This window comes from Oncorhynchus gorbuscha, linkage group LG25 (assembly GCF_021184085.1).
Source record: "Oncorhynchus gorbuscha isolate QuinsamMale2020 ecotype Even-year linkage group LG25, OgorEven_v1.0, whole genome shotgun sequence".
NCBI classification, from domain to species: Eukaryota; Metazoa; Chordata; class Actinopteri; order Salmoniformes; family Salmonidae; genus Oncorhynchus; species Oncorhynchus gorbuscha.
The window spans coordinates 17,014,139-17,027,024 of NC_060197.1; positions in this window are offsets into that span (position 1 = coordinate 17,014,139).

Here is a 12,886-nt window from a genome sequence, read left to right on the forward strand (position 1 = left end):
TCTGTTCCAAACTGCCTCTGGAAGTAACATCAGCAGAAAAACTGTTCGTCGGGACCTTCATGAAAGGGATTTCCATGGCCGAGCAACCGCAGACAAGCCTAAAATTACAATGTGCAATGTCAACCGTCGGCTGGAGTGGTGTAAAATTCGCCGCCATTGGACTCTGGAGCAGTGGAAACGCGCTCTCTGGAGTGATGAATCACGCTTCACCATCTGGCAGTCCGACGGACAAATATGGGTTTGGCGGATGCCAGGAGAAACGCTACCTGCCCAAATGCATAGTGCCAACGGTAAAGTTTGGTGGAGGAGGAATAATGGTCTGTTGCTGTGTTTCATGGTTCGGTCTAGGCCCCTTAGTTCCAGTGAAGCTAAATCTTAACGCTACAGTATACAATGACATTCTCGACGATTCTTCGCTTCCAACTTTGTGGCAACAGTTTCGGGAGGTCCTTTCCTGTTTCAGCATCACAATGTGGTCCAAGAGGCTATGTTGAAAGGGCGTTCAATCGGAGGGACTGAAATTGAAACCGTCAGGGTGGTGGTAATGTTGGTTTGTAATGCTTGACAGATTGCCCAGACACTCTCCCTATATTGATGGAGGGAAACTAGGGCATTCCTTATCACTGTTTCTACAATGTTTTCTTTTTCTAAAGTCGTTTTTCTCATTCTGAAGGTTTTATTTCTGTCTGGATGCCTCCACTCTCTATTTGTTAACCGGTGTGGCATGCTGGTGGCATCCCTGTTTGGCTAAAGGAGAGAGAGCCATTGATTGTCCCAATAAAAAGGCCACAGCAATTTTGTGTTTTGAAAAAAATAAACATATAGTCTGAATATCATTAAAAATATTCCATTGTAAAACATGCATGCTTTTGCTAGTAGAGAGTTTTTTTTTTTCAATTTGCAAAGGAGAAAATCCATATTCTGTCCTTTACGATCCAGTATATACAGGTTTCTCTCTGCATAATGAAATGTAATTTTGACCCAGCCGCTTGCCATAAATTTGGTCACCAACAGGGAAGTATATTGCGTTGAAAATTCAGAGCAACAAACTAGTGAATATAATGCATTTAAACACTGTATAGTTTATTTTACATAAAACAATTTGGATGCATACAGCGCAGTCCAGTAGGAACTGGTACACTGAAATGGACTATTATGGGTTACGGACATTGCGCGAGAACTTCTGTCAATGCAGGCATGCTAGCTAGCTAACATGCTAGTTTGATGGGTGAAACAGTGATTGGTGAAAATGCACTCCCCTCCCTGGCCAGGTATCTAAAACGTTGGAGGAGTTTGATGTGGAGGAGAAGCCCTCCAGTGTTCTTGAGAAAAAGTGCCCTAACCTGAGAGTCATCCAGTCTGCAGTGAAGGCCCTTCATGCACAACAACATTGTAAACACACACAGGCTGAAATGTATTAGATTAGGCTAATACTGTACATGGTATACTTATAATAATGTATACAGTTATATTATAGTTATCTATATTAATATAACCTTTCAAATGTATTAATGTACACTACATGACCAAAAATATGTGGATACCTGGTCGTCAAACATCTTATTCCAAAATCATGGGCATAAATATGGAGTTGGTCCCCCTTTGCTGCTATAACAGCCTCCACTCTTCTGGGAAGGCTTTCCACTAGATGTTGGAACATTGCTGAAGGGACTTGCTTCCATTCAGCCACAAGAGCATTAGTGAGTTGAGGTCAGGGCTCTGTGCAGGCCAGTTAAGTTCTTCCAAGACCGGACCATTTCTATATGGACCTCGCTTTGTAGGGGGCTATGTGAAAACCCAGGTTTTAAATGTCATTGAGAAAATTCAACATTAAAAGGCATAATTGACAGACATTTTATCTTGTGAATGCAGCCATACACATATTTTAGTCATGTAGCAGACACTTATCCAGAGCATCTTACAGTTGTGAGTGCATACATTTTCATACTTTTTTCCCAATACTGGTTCCCCATGGGAATCAAAATCCACTACCCTGGCATTGCAAGCACCATGCTCTACCAACTGATCCACAGTGGACCTGTATTACCAAAATAATGCAAACTAAATGCTGAAAGTAGTAGCCTAGTTATTCATGCATGCAAACAAAAATATTGAATTTAGGCTTAGAATACTGGCAAAAATGCAAATGAATGAATGTGAACAGAACAAAACTGGTCCCAAATATGCCTAGTAAGCAAAATACAAGATCAATAAATGCATGGTACAATCTATATTTAGGCTAGTTACATTAACAGTATATACATGTAGTAGACAAAGGGTGAATGGATATCCAAATAACCAAAACATAGCCTACAGCCTACCACAGTGTGATGCAGCTATGCACAACTGTCTTGCCAAAAAATATGCCTATAGGCCCGCTTCAAACATGGAAAATCATACTACTCATGAGTACAGCAACACGTTGTGATATGGCACAATATAGTGAGCTCCAAAAGTACTGGGACAGTGACACATTGTTTGTTTTGGCTCTGTACTCCTGCACTTTGGATTTGAAATGATGCAATGACTATGAACCGTTTAGAAATTACAGCACTTTTTGTAGGCTACTGTACATTGTCCCCCAATTTTATAGGACAAAAAGTATTGGGACAAATTCACTTATACAGTGCATTCGGAAAGTATTCAGACCCCTTCACTTTTTCCACATTTTGTCACGTTACAGCCTTATTCTAAAAATGATTCAAAAGTTTTTTCCCTCACCAATTTACACACATTACCCCACAATGACAAAGCAAAATCAGGTTTTTGTAAATGTTTGCTAATTATTATAAATAAAAACTGAAATAACATTTACATAAGTATTCAGACCCTTTACTCAGTACTTTGTTGATGCACCTTTGGCAATAACTACAGCCTCGAGTCTTTTTGGGTATGACACTACACGCTTGGCACACATGTATTTGGGGAGTTTCTCCCATTCTTCTCTGCAAATCCTCTCCAGCTCTGTCTGGTTAGATGGGGAGCCTTGCTGTTCAAGTCCAGCCTCTGGCTGGGCCACTCTAGGACATTAAGACACTTGTCCCGAAGCCACTCCTGCATTGTCTTGGCTGTGTGCTTAGGATTGTTGTCCTGTTGGAAAGTGAACCTTCGCCCCAGTCTGAAGTCTTGAGTGCTCTGGAGCACGTTTACATCAAGGATCTCTCTGAAGTTTGCTCCGTTCACCTTTCCCTCGATCCTGACTAGTCTCCCAGTCCTTGTTGCTGAAAAACATCCCCCCAGCGTGACGCTGCCACTTCCATGCTTCACCGTAGGGATGGTGCCAGGTTTCCTACAGACGTGACGCTTAGCATTCAGGTCGAAGAGTTCAATCTTGGTTCCATCAGTCCAGAGCATCTTGTTTCTCATGATGTGAGAGTCTTTAGGTGCCTTTTGGCAAACTCAAAGTGGGCTGTCATGTGCCTTTTACTGAGTAGTGGCTTCCTTCTGGCCAGTCTACCATAAAGGCCTGACTTGTGGAGTGCCGGAGAGATGGTTTTCCTTCTGGAATGTTCTCTTTTCTCTAGAGCTCTGTCAGAGTGACCATCAGGTTTTGGTCACCTCCCTGACCATGGCCCTTCTCCACCAATTACTCAGTTTGGCCAGGTGGCCAGCTCTAGGAACAGTCTTGGTGGTTCCAAACTTCTTTAATTTAAGAATAATGGTGGCCACTGTGTTCTTGGGGACCTTCAATGCCTCATACATTTTTTTCCCCCAGGTCTGTGCCTTGACACAATCCTGTCTCGGAGCTCCATGGACAATTCCTTCGACCCCATGGCTTGGTTTTTGCTCTGACATGTATCATTAACTGTGGGACCTTATATAGACAGGTGTGTGCCTTTCCAAATCATGCCCAATAAATTGAATTTACCGCAGGTTGACTCCAATCAAGTTGAAGAAACATTGCAAGGATGATAAATGATAACAAGATGCACCTGAGCTCAATTTCAAGTCCTATAGCAAAGGGTCTGAATACTTATGCAAGTAAGGTATCTTTGTTTTTATTTTTAATAAATGTGCATTTTTTCTAGTGTTTTTCTTGAATTTTCTTACTCTGTTTCGTGTATTACTTCATACACCCAGGTAGAACTGTTGGAATATGAATTGCTGGGTATACACTGCGGCGTAACAAAAGTCTAGCCTCTTAGCTGAGGCGCCGGGCAGCCTGGGAGTCCTACCAGAGAGAAGGAAATGAAGATGCTGACTGAGAGGCAGATATGACGGGTCTTAGTGAGTTTGAGACGCCGGGCAACCCATCCTCCATTACCAAGCATACTACTGGCCAATGTTCAATTATTAGTGAATGAACTTGGCGAACTCAGAGCAAGGTACTCCTTACAGAGGGAGATCAGATTCTGCAACATTCTCGGTTTTGCTGAGACTTGGCTTTCCTCCGACATGCAAATGGAATATATAAAACCAGCAGGTTTTACAGTTCATCAAGCAGATAGGAAGTGGACTCTCTCTGGCAAGAACAAAGACGGTGGTGTCAGCTTCATGACCAATTACAAGTGGTGCGATGGGAGAAACGTACAGGAACTTCGAGCTTGTGCTCTCTTGACTTGGAATACTTGATCATCAAATGCTGCTCTTTTTACCTTCCAAGAGTATTCTCAGGCATTATTGCCATGGCTTTCTAAATCCCGCCCGAAGTCGACACGAAAAATCTTGGACCCTAAACAAACTGAAGACTGCGTACCCGGATGCAGAGTTCATTGTAACGGGGGACTTTAACAAAAGTAATTTGATGTCCGTGCTCCCGAATTACTATCAACACAGTGACTGTCCAACTCATGGAAATTTCACTCTTGACCACTGCTACACGCCTTTTTTGACAAGGATATAAGGCCATCTCTCGTCCTCCTTTCAGCAAATCTGACTATGACTCCATTTTGCTCCTCCCCGCCTATAAACAAAGACTCAAGAGGGAAGTTCCGGTGGTCAGATCTGTACAACCACTCAGAATCCATGCTCAAGACTGTTTCGATCACATGGACTATGGTGTGTGTGATGTCATCTAATAATCATTTAAATTATTTTGACCAGCATGTGCCAAATCAAATCAAATTGTATTTGTCACATACACATGGTTAGCAGATGTTAATGCGAGTGTAAATGCTTGTGCTTCTAGTTCCGACCATGTAGTAATATCTAACAAGTAATCTAACCAAACAATTTCACAACAACTACCTTATACACACATGGCTGTTTTACAGTCTGATGGCCTTGAGATAGAAGATGTTTTTCAGTCTCTCGGTCCCCGCTTTGATGCACTTGTATTGACCTCGCCTTCTGGATGATCGCGTGGTGAACAAGCAGTGGCTCGGGTGGTTGTTGTCTTTGATGATCTTTTTGGCCTTCCTGTGACATCGGGTAGTGTAGGTGTCCTGGAGGGCAGTTAGTTTGCCCCCGGTGATGTGTTGTGCAGCCCTCACTACCCTCTGGAGTGCCTTACAGTTGTGGACGGAGCAGTTGCCGTACCAGGCGGAGATACAGGCCAACAGGATTGTGCATCTGTAAAAGTTTGAGTGTTTTTGGTGACAAGCCGAATTTCTTCAGTCTCCTGAGGTTGAAGAGGCGCTTCTGCGCCTTCTTCACCATGCTGTCTGTGTGGATGGACCATTTCAGTTTGTCCATGATGTGTACGCTGAGGAACTTAAAACTTTCCACCTTCTCCACTGCTGTTCTGTCGATGTGGATAGGGGGCAGCTCCCTCTGCTGTTTCCTGAAGTCCACGATCATCTCCTTTGTTTTGTTAACATTGAGTGTGAGGTTATTTTCCTGACACCACACTCTGAGGGCCCTCACCTCCTCCCTATAGGCCGTCTCGTCGTTGTTGGTAATCAAGCCTACCACTGTAGTGTCATCTGCAAACTTGATGATTGAGTTGGAGGTGTGCATGGCCACGCAGTCATGGGTGAACAGGGAGTACAGGAGAGGGCTGAGAACACACCCTTGTGGGGCCCCAGTGTTGACGATCAGCGAGGTGGAGATGGTGTTACCTACCCTCACCACCTGGGGGCGACCCATCAGGAAGTCCAGGACCCAGTTGCTCAATGCGGGGTCGAGACCCAGGGTCTCTAGCTTAATGACGAATTTGGATGGTACTATGTTGTTAAATGCTGATCTGTAGTCGATGAACAGCATTCTTACATAGGTATTCCTCTTGTCCAGATGGGTTAGGGCAGTGTGCAGTGTGATTGTGATTGCGTCGTCTGTGGACCTATTGGGGTGGTAAGCAAATTGGAGTGGGTCTAGGGTGGCAGGTAGGGTGGAGGTGATATGGTCATTGACTAGTCTCTCACAGCACTTCATGATGACGGAAGTGAGTGCTACAGGGCGATAGTCATTTAGCTCAGTTACCTTCGCTTTCTTGGGAACAGAAACAATGGTGGCCCTCTGTGGGAACAGCAGACTGTTGATAAGGATTGATTGAATATGTCTGTAAACACACCAGTCAGCAGGTCTGCGCATGCTCTGAGGACGCGGCTGGGGATGCCGTCTGGGCCGGCTGCCTTGCGAGGGTTAACACGTTTAAATGTTTTACTCACGTTGGCTGCAGTGAAGGAGAGCCCACAGGTTTTAGTAGCGGGCCGTGTCAGTGGCACTGTGTTGTCCTCAAAGCGAGCAAAGACGTTTTTTTAGTTTGTCTGGGAGCAAGACATCGTGGTCCGCGACGGAGCTGGTTTTAGTTTTGTAGTCCGTGATTGACTGTAGACCCTGCCACATACCTCTCGCGTCTGAGCCGTTGAATTGCGACTCTACTTTGTCTCTATGCATTTCAGTAACGGGTGCAGGAATTCAATGATTGTATTAGTTTATAAAATAATTACTTATCTTTGTGTAGCATAATATTTAATAAACTATTCACTCAATGTACATGCAAAAACACATATGAAAAACTATTCCCAAAAAATCTACCTGCGTTAGAGTTCAAAATACCTTGAGAATTACAGTGTAGCAGCAACAGCCTATCAGAAGATTGCAGGTGTGGGTTATTAAAGTGGCATTCAGCTGGCTCTTTTTGGTCTCCCATGACAGGGAATTTTGTCCCAGTTAATCTGCTCTGTTGTATTCTGTTCATGAACATTAAGCTTGAACATGGTTAGTTCTCCAGCTTTGTTAAAGGCTGACATAAGTGCATGTGATACCAAACACCCATCCAAAATTTAATTTATAGATAGTTACCATGTCATTGTAATAACAACTTCTCGGCTACACCATCAGGTCAGTGAGTGACAGGTTAGCTACAGTAAATTACTGTGAATTTTACAATAACACACTTGTAACTATTAGAAAATAAGTTATTGAAAACTAAACATTAAGTGTGTGTGTACCAGCTGCCATTAAGCTACAGGAAAATGCATAGTAACTTCTTAACAGTGCAACTCTGGATTGTCACAAGTACTTACACCAATTGAAGAACTAACGTGTCAAAATATGTGCTCAACTTTCATCAACATAACGATACACCCTTTAAACTGGTACAATATTTCCACTGATGGATGGCACAAACATATTTTAGACCAAAATGCTAATGAGCCCCACCAGTACATTGCCCCACATACCTTATATCGAATATATTGGGCAGAAAATGTACCTTTATACTTGATTATCTGCACATGTACCCTTAATGGTACTGACCAAGTGGCACAGTGCTGAGGTGCCACTATGGCCTGGGTCACAGCTGACCGGAACCTCTGTAGGAAGGCTGAAAACCGTGGGAGGTGAAAGGGTCGGGCATTTGACTAATTCAAGATGGGTGAACAGGTGAATGGGTCGACACTTCCACTGTGCTTGAGTCAGCACACCAGTTGTTGTTGATGAAGAGGCAAACCCCTTTACCCTCGATATCCCCGACTCCACTGTCCTGTCTGCACAGTGAATGGAAAATCCATCAAATTGAACAGTCATGGAGGGTATTTTATCCGAAAGACATGTTTCAGAAAATCAGAGAATTTTGCAGTGTCAAGACTCCCGTTGATAGCAAATCCGCAATCGGAGATCATCCATCTTATTTTCAAGTGACTGGTCAGTAGAATGGAGGGAAGAGGTGGCCGGTTGTCCCTTTGCCTTAATCTCACCGGGATTCCCCCTCTCTTGCCTTTGTAAATCTGCTTTTCCTCTTGAACTGCCCAAAAATTGGGTCGGAATTATAGAAAAAGCAGATGAGACGAAGTTGAAGCTGGAATAGCTGGAAACTATGAAATAACACACATGGAATCATGTAATGACCAAAAAAGTGTTAAACAAATCAAAAAATAATTTATATTTGATATACTTCAGAGTAGCCACCCTTTGCCTTGATGACAACTTTGCACACTCTTGGCATTCTCTCAACCAGCTTCATGAGGTAGTCACCTGGAATGCATTTCAATTAACAGGTGTGCCTTGTTAAAGGTTAATTTGTGGAATTTCTTTCCTTCTTAATGCGTTTTGAGCTGATCAGTTGTGTTGTGACCAGGTAGGGTGGTATACATGGCAGGAACAGCTCAAATAAGCAAAAAGAAACCACATCATTACTTTAAGACATGAAGGTCAGTCAATCTGGAACATTTCAAGAACTTTGAAAGTTTCGTCAAGTACATGAAATGTTTTTCTTGGCCCTGGAAACAATTACAGAGTTCAGACAGAAAGAAAGATCTCACCAGATTTCATCACCAATCAGACGTCATACTCTTATGAGTGTGCCCATGTGTCAATTAGTGATACTAATCAGAGTTAAACAGACTTACGTTTCTACATCCAGACAGAGTAGGATCGACTTAATGTGCCGAGCATGTTAATTACCCTGTGACAAAGGACCGTAACCTCTGACCCTCCTGATATGGAATTGTGTAGACATGCACGGCGATGTGAGAGATATAAAACAGTGTGTGAGATATAATAGCCAGCCAGATATCCATGACTGCTGTTACATGTTTGATTAAGGGCTAATGTCAGAGTCTGGGGTGTTGTTTAAATGCTGGGATTATTAAAAGAGAAGTGATCTGACATTAGATGGGAAAACACATTTCCATTAGCTGCCTGGTATAATTATGCTGTGGGAGTATAACACAGGTGAAGGGTGAAGTGCTACTGATGTGACATTATAATGAACGGGCCTCTCCTCTCTGCTCCATCCAAACTATTTTTAGAACACAGCTATGTGTAGCATTAGTAAAGATATGATCAATACACTTGGAAGATATAGTTCCTGTTCTGTTTGTAAATGCTCTGGTAGGTTATAATAGCTCTATCCAGCGAATAGCTCTATTCAGCATATCTGACTGCTACCCCCCCCCCCCCTACATCACTGGATTCCTGCCGCAATAGACTGCTTTGCTTTATATTGGCCAGGTCACAGTTGTAAATGAGAACTTGTTCTCAACTGGCCTACCTGGTTAAATAAATGTGAAATAAAAGACTTTAAAAATACAATTTGAGTAATAGGCTACACTATCAACAGTATTAATGGAATTAGCTCAAACAATCCATAGAGATTACATTTACATTTAAGTCATTTAGCAGACGCTCTTATCCAGAGCGACTTAAAAATTGGTGCGTTCACCTTATGACATCCAGTGGAGCAGCCACTTTACAATAGTGCATCTAAATCTTTTAAGGGGGGGGGGGTGAGAAGGATTACTTTATCCTATCCTAGGTATTCCTTAAAGTGGTGAGGTTTCAGGTCTCTCCGGAAGGTGGTGATTGACTCCGCTGTCCTGGCGTCGTGAGGGAGTTTGTTCCACCATTGGGGGGCCAGAGCAGCGAACAGTTTTGACTGGGCTGAGCGGGAACTGTACTTCCTCAGTGGTAGGGAGGCGAGCAGGCCAGAGGTGGATGAACGCAGTGCCCTTGTTTGGGTGTAGGGCCTGATCAGAGCCTGGAGGTACTGAGGTGCCGTTCCCCTCACAGCTCCGTAGGCAAGCACCATGGTCTTGTAGCGGATGCGAGCTTCAACTGGAAGCCAGTGGAGAGAGCGGAGGAGCGGGGTGACGTGAGAGGACTTGGGAAGGTTGAACACCAGATGGGCTGCGGCGTTCTGGATGAGTTGTAGGGGTTTAATGGCACAGGCAGGGAGCCCTGGTCATCAGAAGGGGGAAAGGAGAAGATTAATTGTGTGTCATCAGCATAGCAATGATAGGAGAGACCATGTGAGGTTATGACAGAGCCAAGTGACTTGGTGTATAGCGAGAATAGGAGAGGGCCTAGAACAGAGCCCTGGGGGACACCAGTGGTGAGAGCGCGTGGTGAGGAGACAGATTCTCGCCACGCCACCTGGTAGGAGCGACCTGTCAGGTAGGATGCAATCCAAGCGTGGGCCGCGCCGGAGATGCCCAACTCGGAGAGGGTGGAGAGGAGGATCTGATGGTTCACAGTATCGAAGGCAGCCGATAGGTCTAGAAGGATGAGAGCAGAGGAGAGAGAGTTAGCTTTAGCAGTGCGGAGCGCCTCCGTGATACAGAGAAGAGCAGTCTCAGTTGAATGACTAGTCTTGAAACCTGACTGATTTGGATCAAGAAGGTCATTCTGGGAAAGATAGCGGGAGAGCTGGCCAAGGACGGCACGTTCAAGAGTTTTGGAGAGAAAAGAAAGAAGGGATACTGGTCTGTAGTTGTTGACATCGGAGGGATCGAGTGTAGGTTTTTTCAGAAGGGGTGCAACTCTCGCTCTCTTGAAGACGGAAGGGACGTAGCCAGCGGTCAGGGATGAGTTGATGAGCGAGGTGAGGTAAGGGAGAAGGTCTCCGGAAATGGTCTGGAGAAGAGAGGAGGGGATAGGGTCAAGCGGGCAGGTTGTTGGGCGGCCGGCCATCACAAGACGCGAGATTTCATCTGGAGAGAGAGGGGAGAAAGAGGTCAGAGCACAGGGTAGGGCAGTGTGAGCAGAACCAGCTGTGTCGTTTGACTTAGCAAACGAGGATCGAATGTCGTCGACCTTCTTTTCAAAATGGTTGACGAAGTCATCTGCAGAGAGGGAGGAGGGGGGGAGGGGGAGGAGGATTCAGGAGGGAGGAGAAGGTGGCAAAGAGCTTCCTAGGGTTAGAGGCAGATGCTTGGAATTTAGAGTGGTAGAAAGTGGCTTTAGCAGCAGAGACAGAGGAGGAAAATGTAGAGAGGAGGGAGTGAAAGGATGCCAGGTCCGCAGGGAGGCGAGTTTTCCTCCATTTCCGCTCGGCTGCCCGGAGCCCTGTTCTGTGAGCTCGCAATGAGTCGTCGAGCCACGGAGCGGGAGGGGAGGACCGAGCCGGCCTGGAGGATAGGGGACATAGAGAGTCAAAGGATGCAGAAAGGGAGGAGAGGAGGGTTGAGGAGGCAGAATCAGGAGATAGGTTGGAGAAGGTTTGAGCAGAGGGAAGAGATGATAGGATGGAAGAGGAGAGAGTAGCGGGGGAGAGAGAGCGAAGGTTGGGACAGCGCGATACCATCCGAGTAGGGGCAGTGTGGGAAGTGTTGGATGAGAGCGAGAGGGAAAAGGATACAAGGTGGTGGTCGGAGACTTGTAGGGGAGTTGCAATGAGGTTAGTGGAAAAACAGCATCTAGTAAAGATGAGGTCGAGCGTATTGCCTGCCTTGTGAGTAGGGGGGGAAGGTGAGAGGGTGAGGTCAAAAGAGGAGAGGAGTGGAAAGAAGGAGGCAGAGAGGAATGAGTCAAAGGTAGAGGTGGGGAGGTTAAAGTCACCCAGAACTGTGAGAGGTGAGCCGTCCTCAGGAAAGGAGCTTATCAAGGCATCAAGCTCATTGATGAACTCTCTGAGGGAACCTGGAGGGCGATAAATGATAAGGATGTTCAGCTTGAAAGGGCTGGTAACTGTGACAGCATGGAATTCAAAGGAGGCGATAGACAGATGGGTAAGGGGAGAAAGAGAGAATGACCACTTGGGAGAGATGAGGATCCCGGTGCCACCACCCCGCTGACCAGAAGCTCTCGGGGTGTGCGAGAACACGTGGACGAAGAGAGAGCAGTGGGAGTAGCAGTGTTATCTGTGGTGATCCATGTTTCCGTCAGTGCCAAGAAGTCGAGGGACTGGAGGGAGGCATAGGCTGAGATGAACTCTGCCTTGTTGGCCGCAGATCGGCAGTTCCAGAGGCTACCGGAGACCTGGAACTCCACGTGGGTCGTGCGCACTGGGAACACCAGATTAGGGTGGCCGCGGCCACGCGGTGTGGAGCGTTTGTATGGTCTGTGCAGAGAGGAGAGAACAGGGATAGACAGACACATAGTTGCCAGGCTACAGAAGAGGCTACGCTAATGCAAAGGAGATTGGAATGACAAGTGGACTACACGTCTCGAATGTTCAGAAAGTTAAGCTTACGTAGCAAGAATCTTATTGACTAAAATGATACAGTACTGCTGAAGTAGGCTAGCTGGCAGTGGCTGCGTTGTTGACTTTGTAGGCTAGCTGGCAGTGGCTGCGTTGTTGACACTACACTAATCAAGTCGTTCCGTTGAGTGTAATAGTTTCTACAGTGCTGCTATTCGGGGGCTAGCTGGCTAGCTAGCAGTGTTGATTACGTTACGTTGCGTTAAAAGAACGACAATAGCTGGCTAGCTAACCTAGAAAATCGCTCTAGACTACACAATTATCTTTGATACAAAGACGGCTATGTAGCTAGCTACGATCAAACAAATCAAACCGTTGTACTGTAATGAAATGAAATGAAAATGTGATACTACCTGTGGAGCGAAGCGTAATGCGACCGGGTTGTTGAGTGGGGAAGTTCTATTCGGAAGACGTTGGCTAGCTGTTGGCTAGCTAGCAGTGTCTCCTACATTAAGGACGACAAATAGCTGGCTAGCTAACCTCGGTAAATTAAGATAATCACTCTAAGACTACACACTCTAAACTACACAATTATCTTGGATACGAAGACAGCAAAGACAGCTATGTAGCTAGCTAACACTA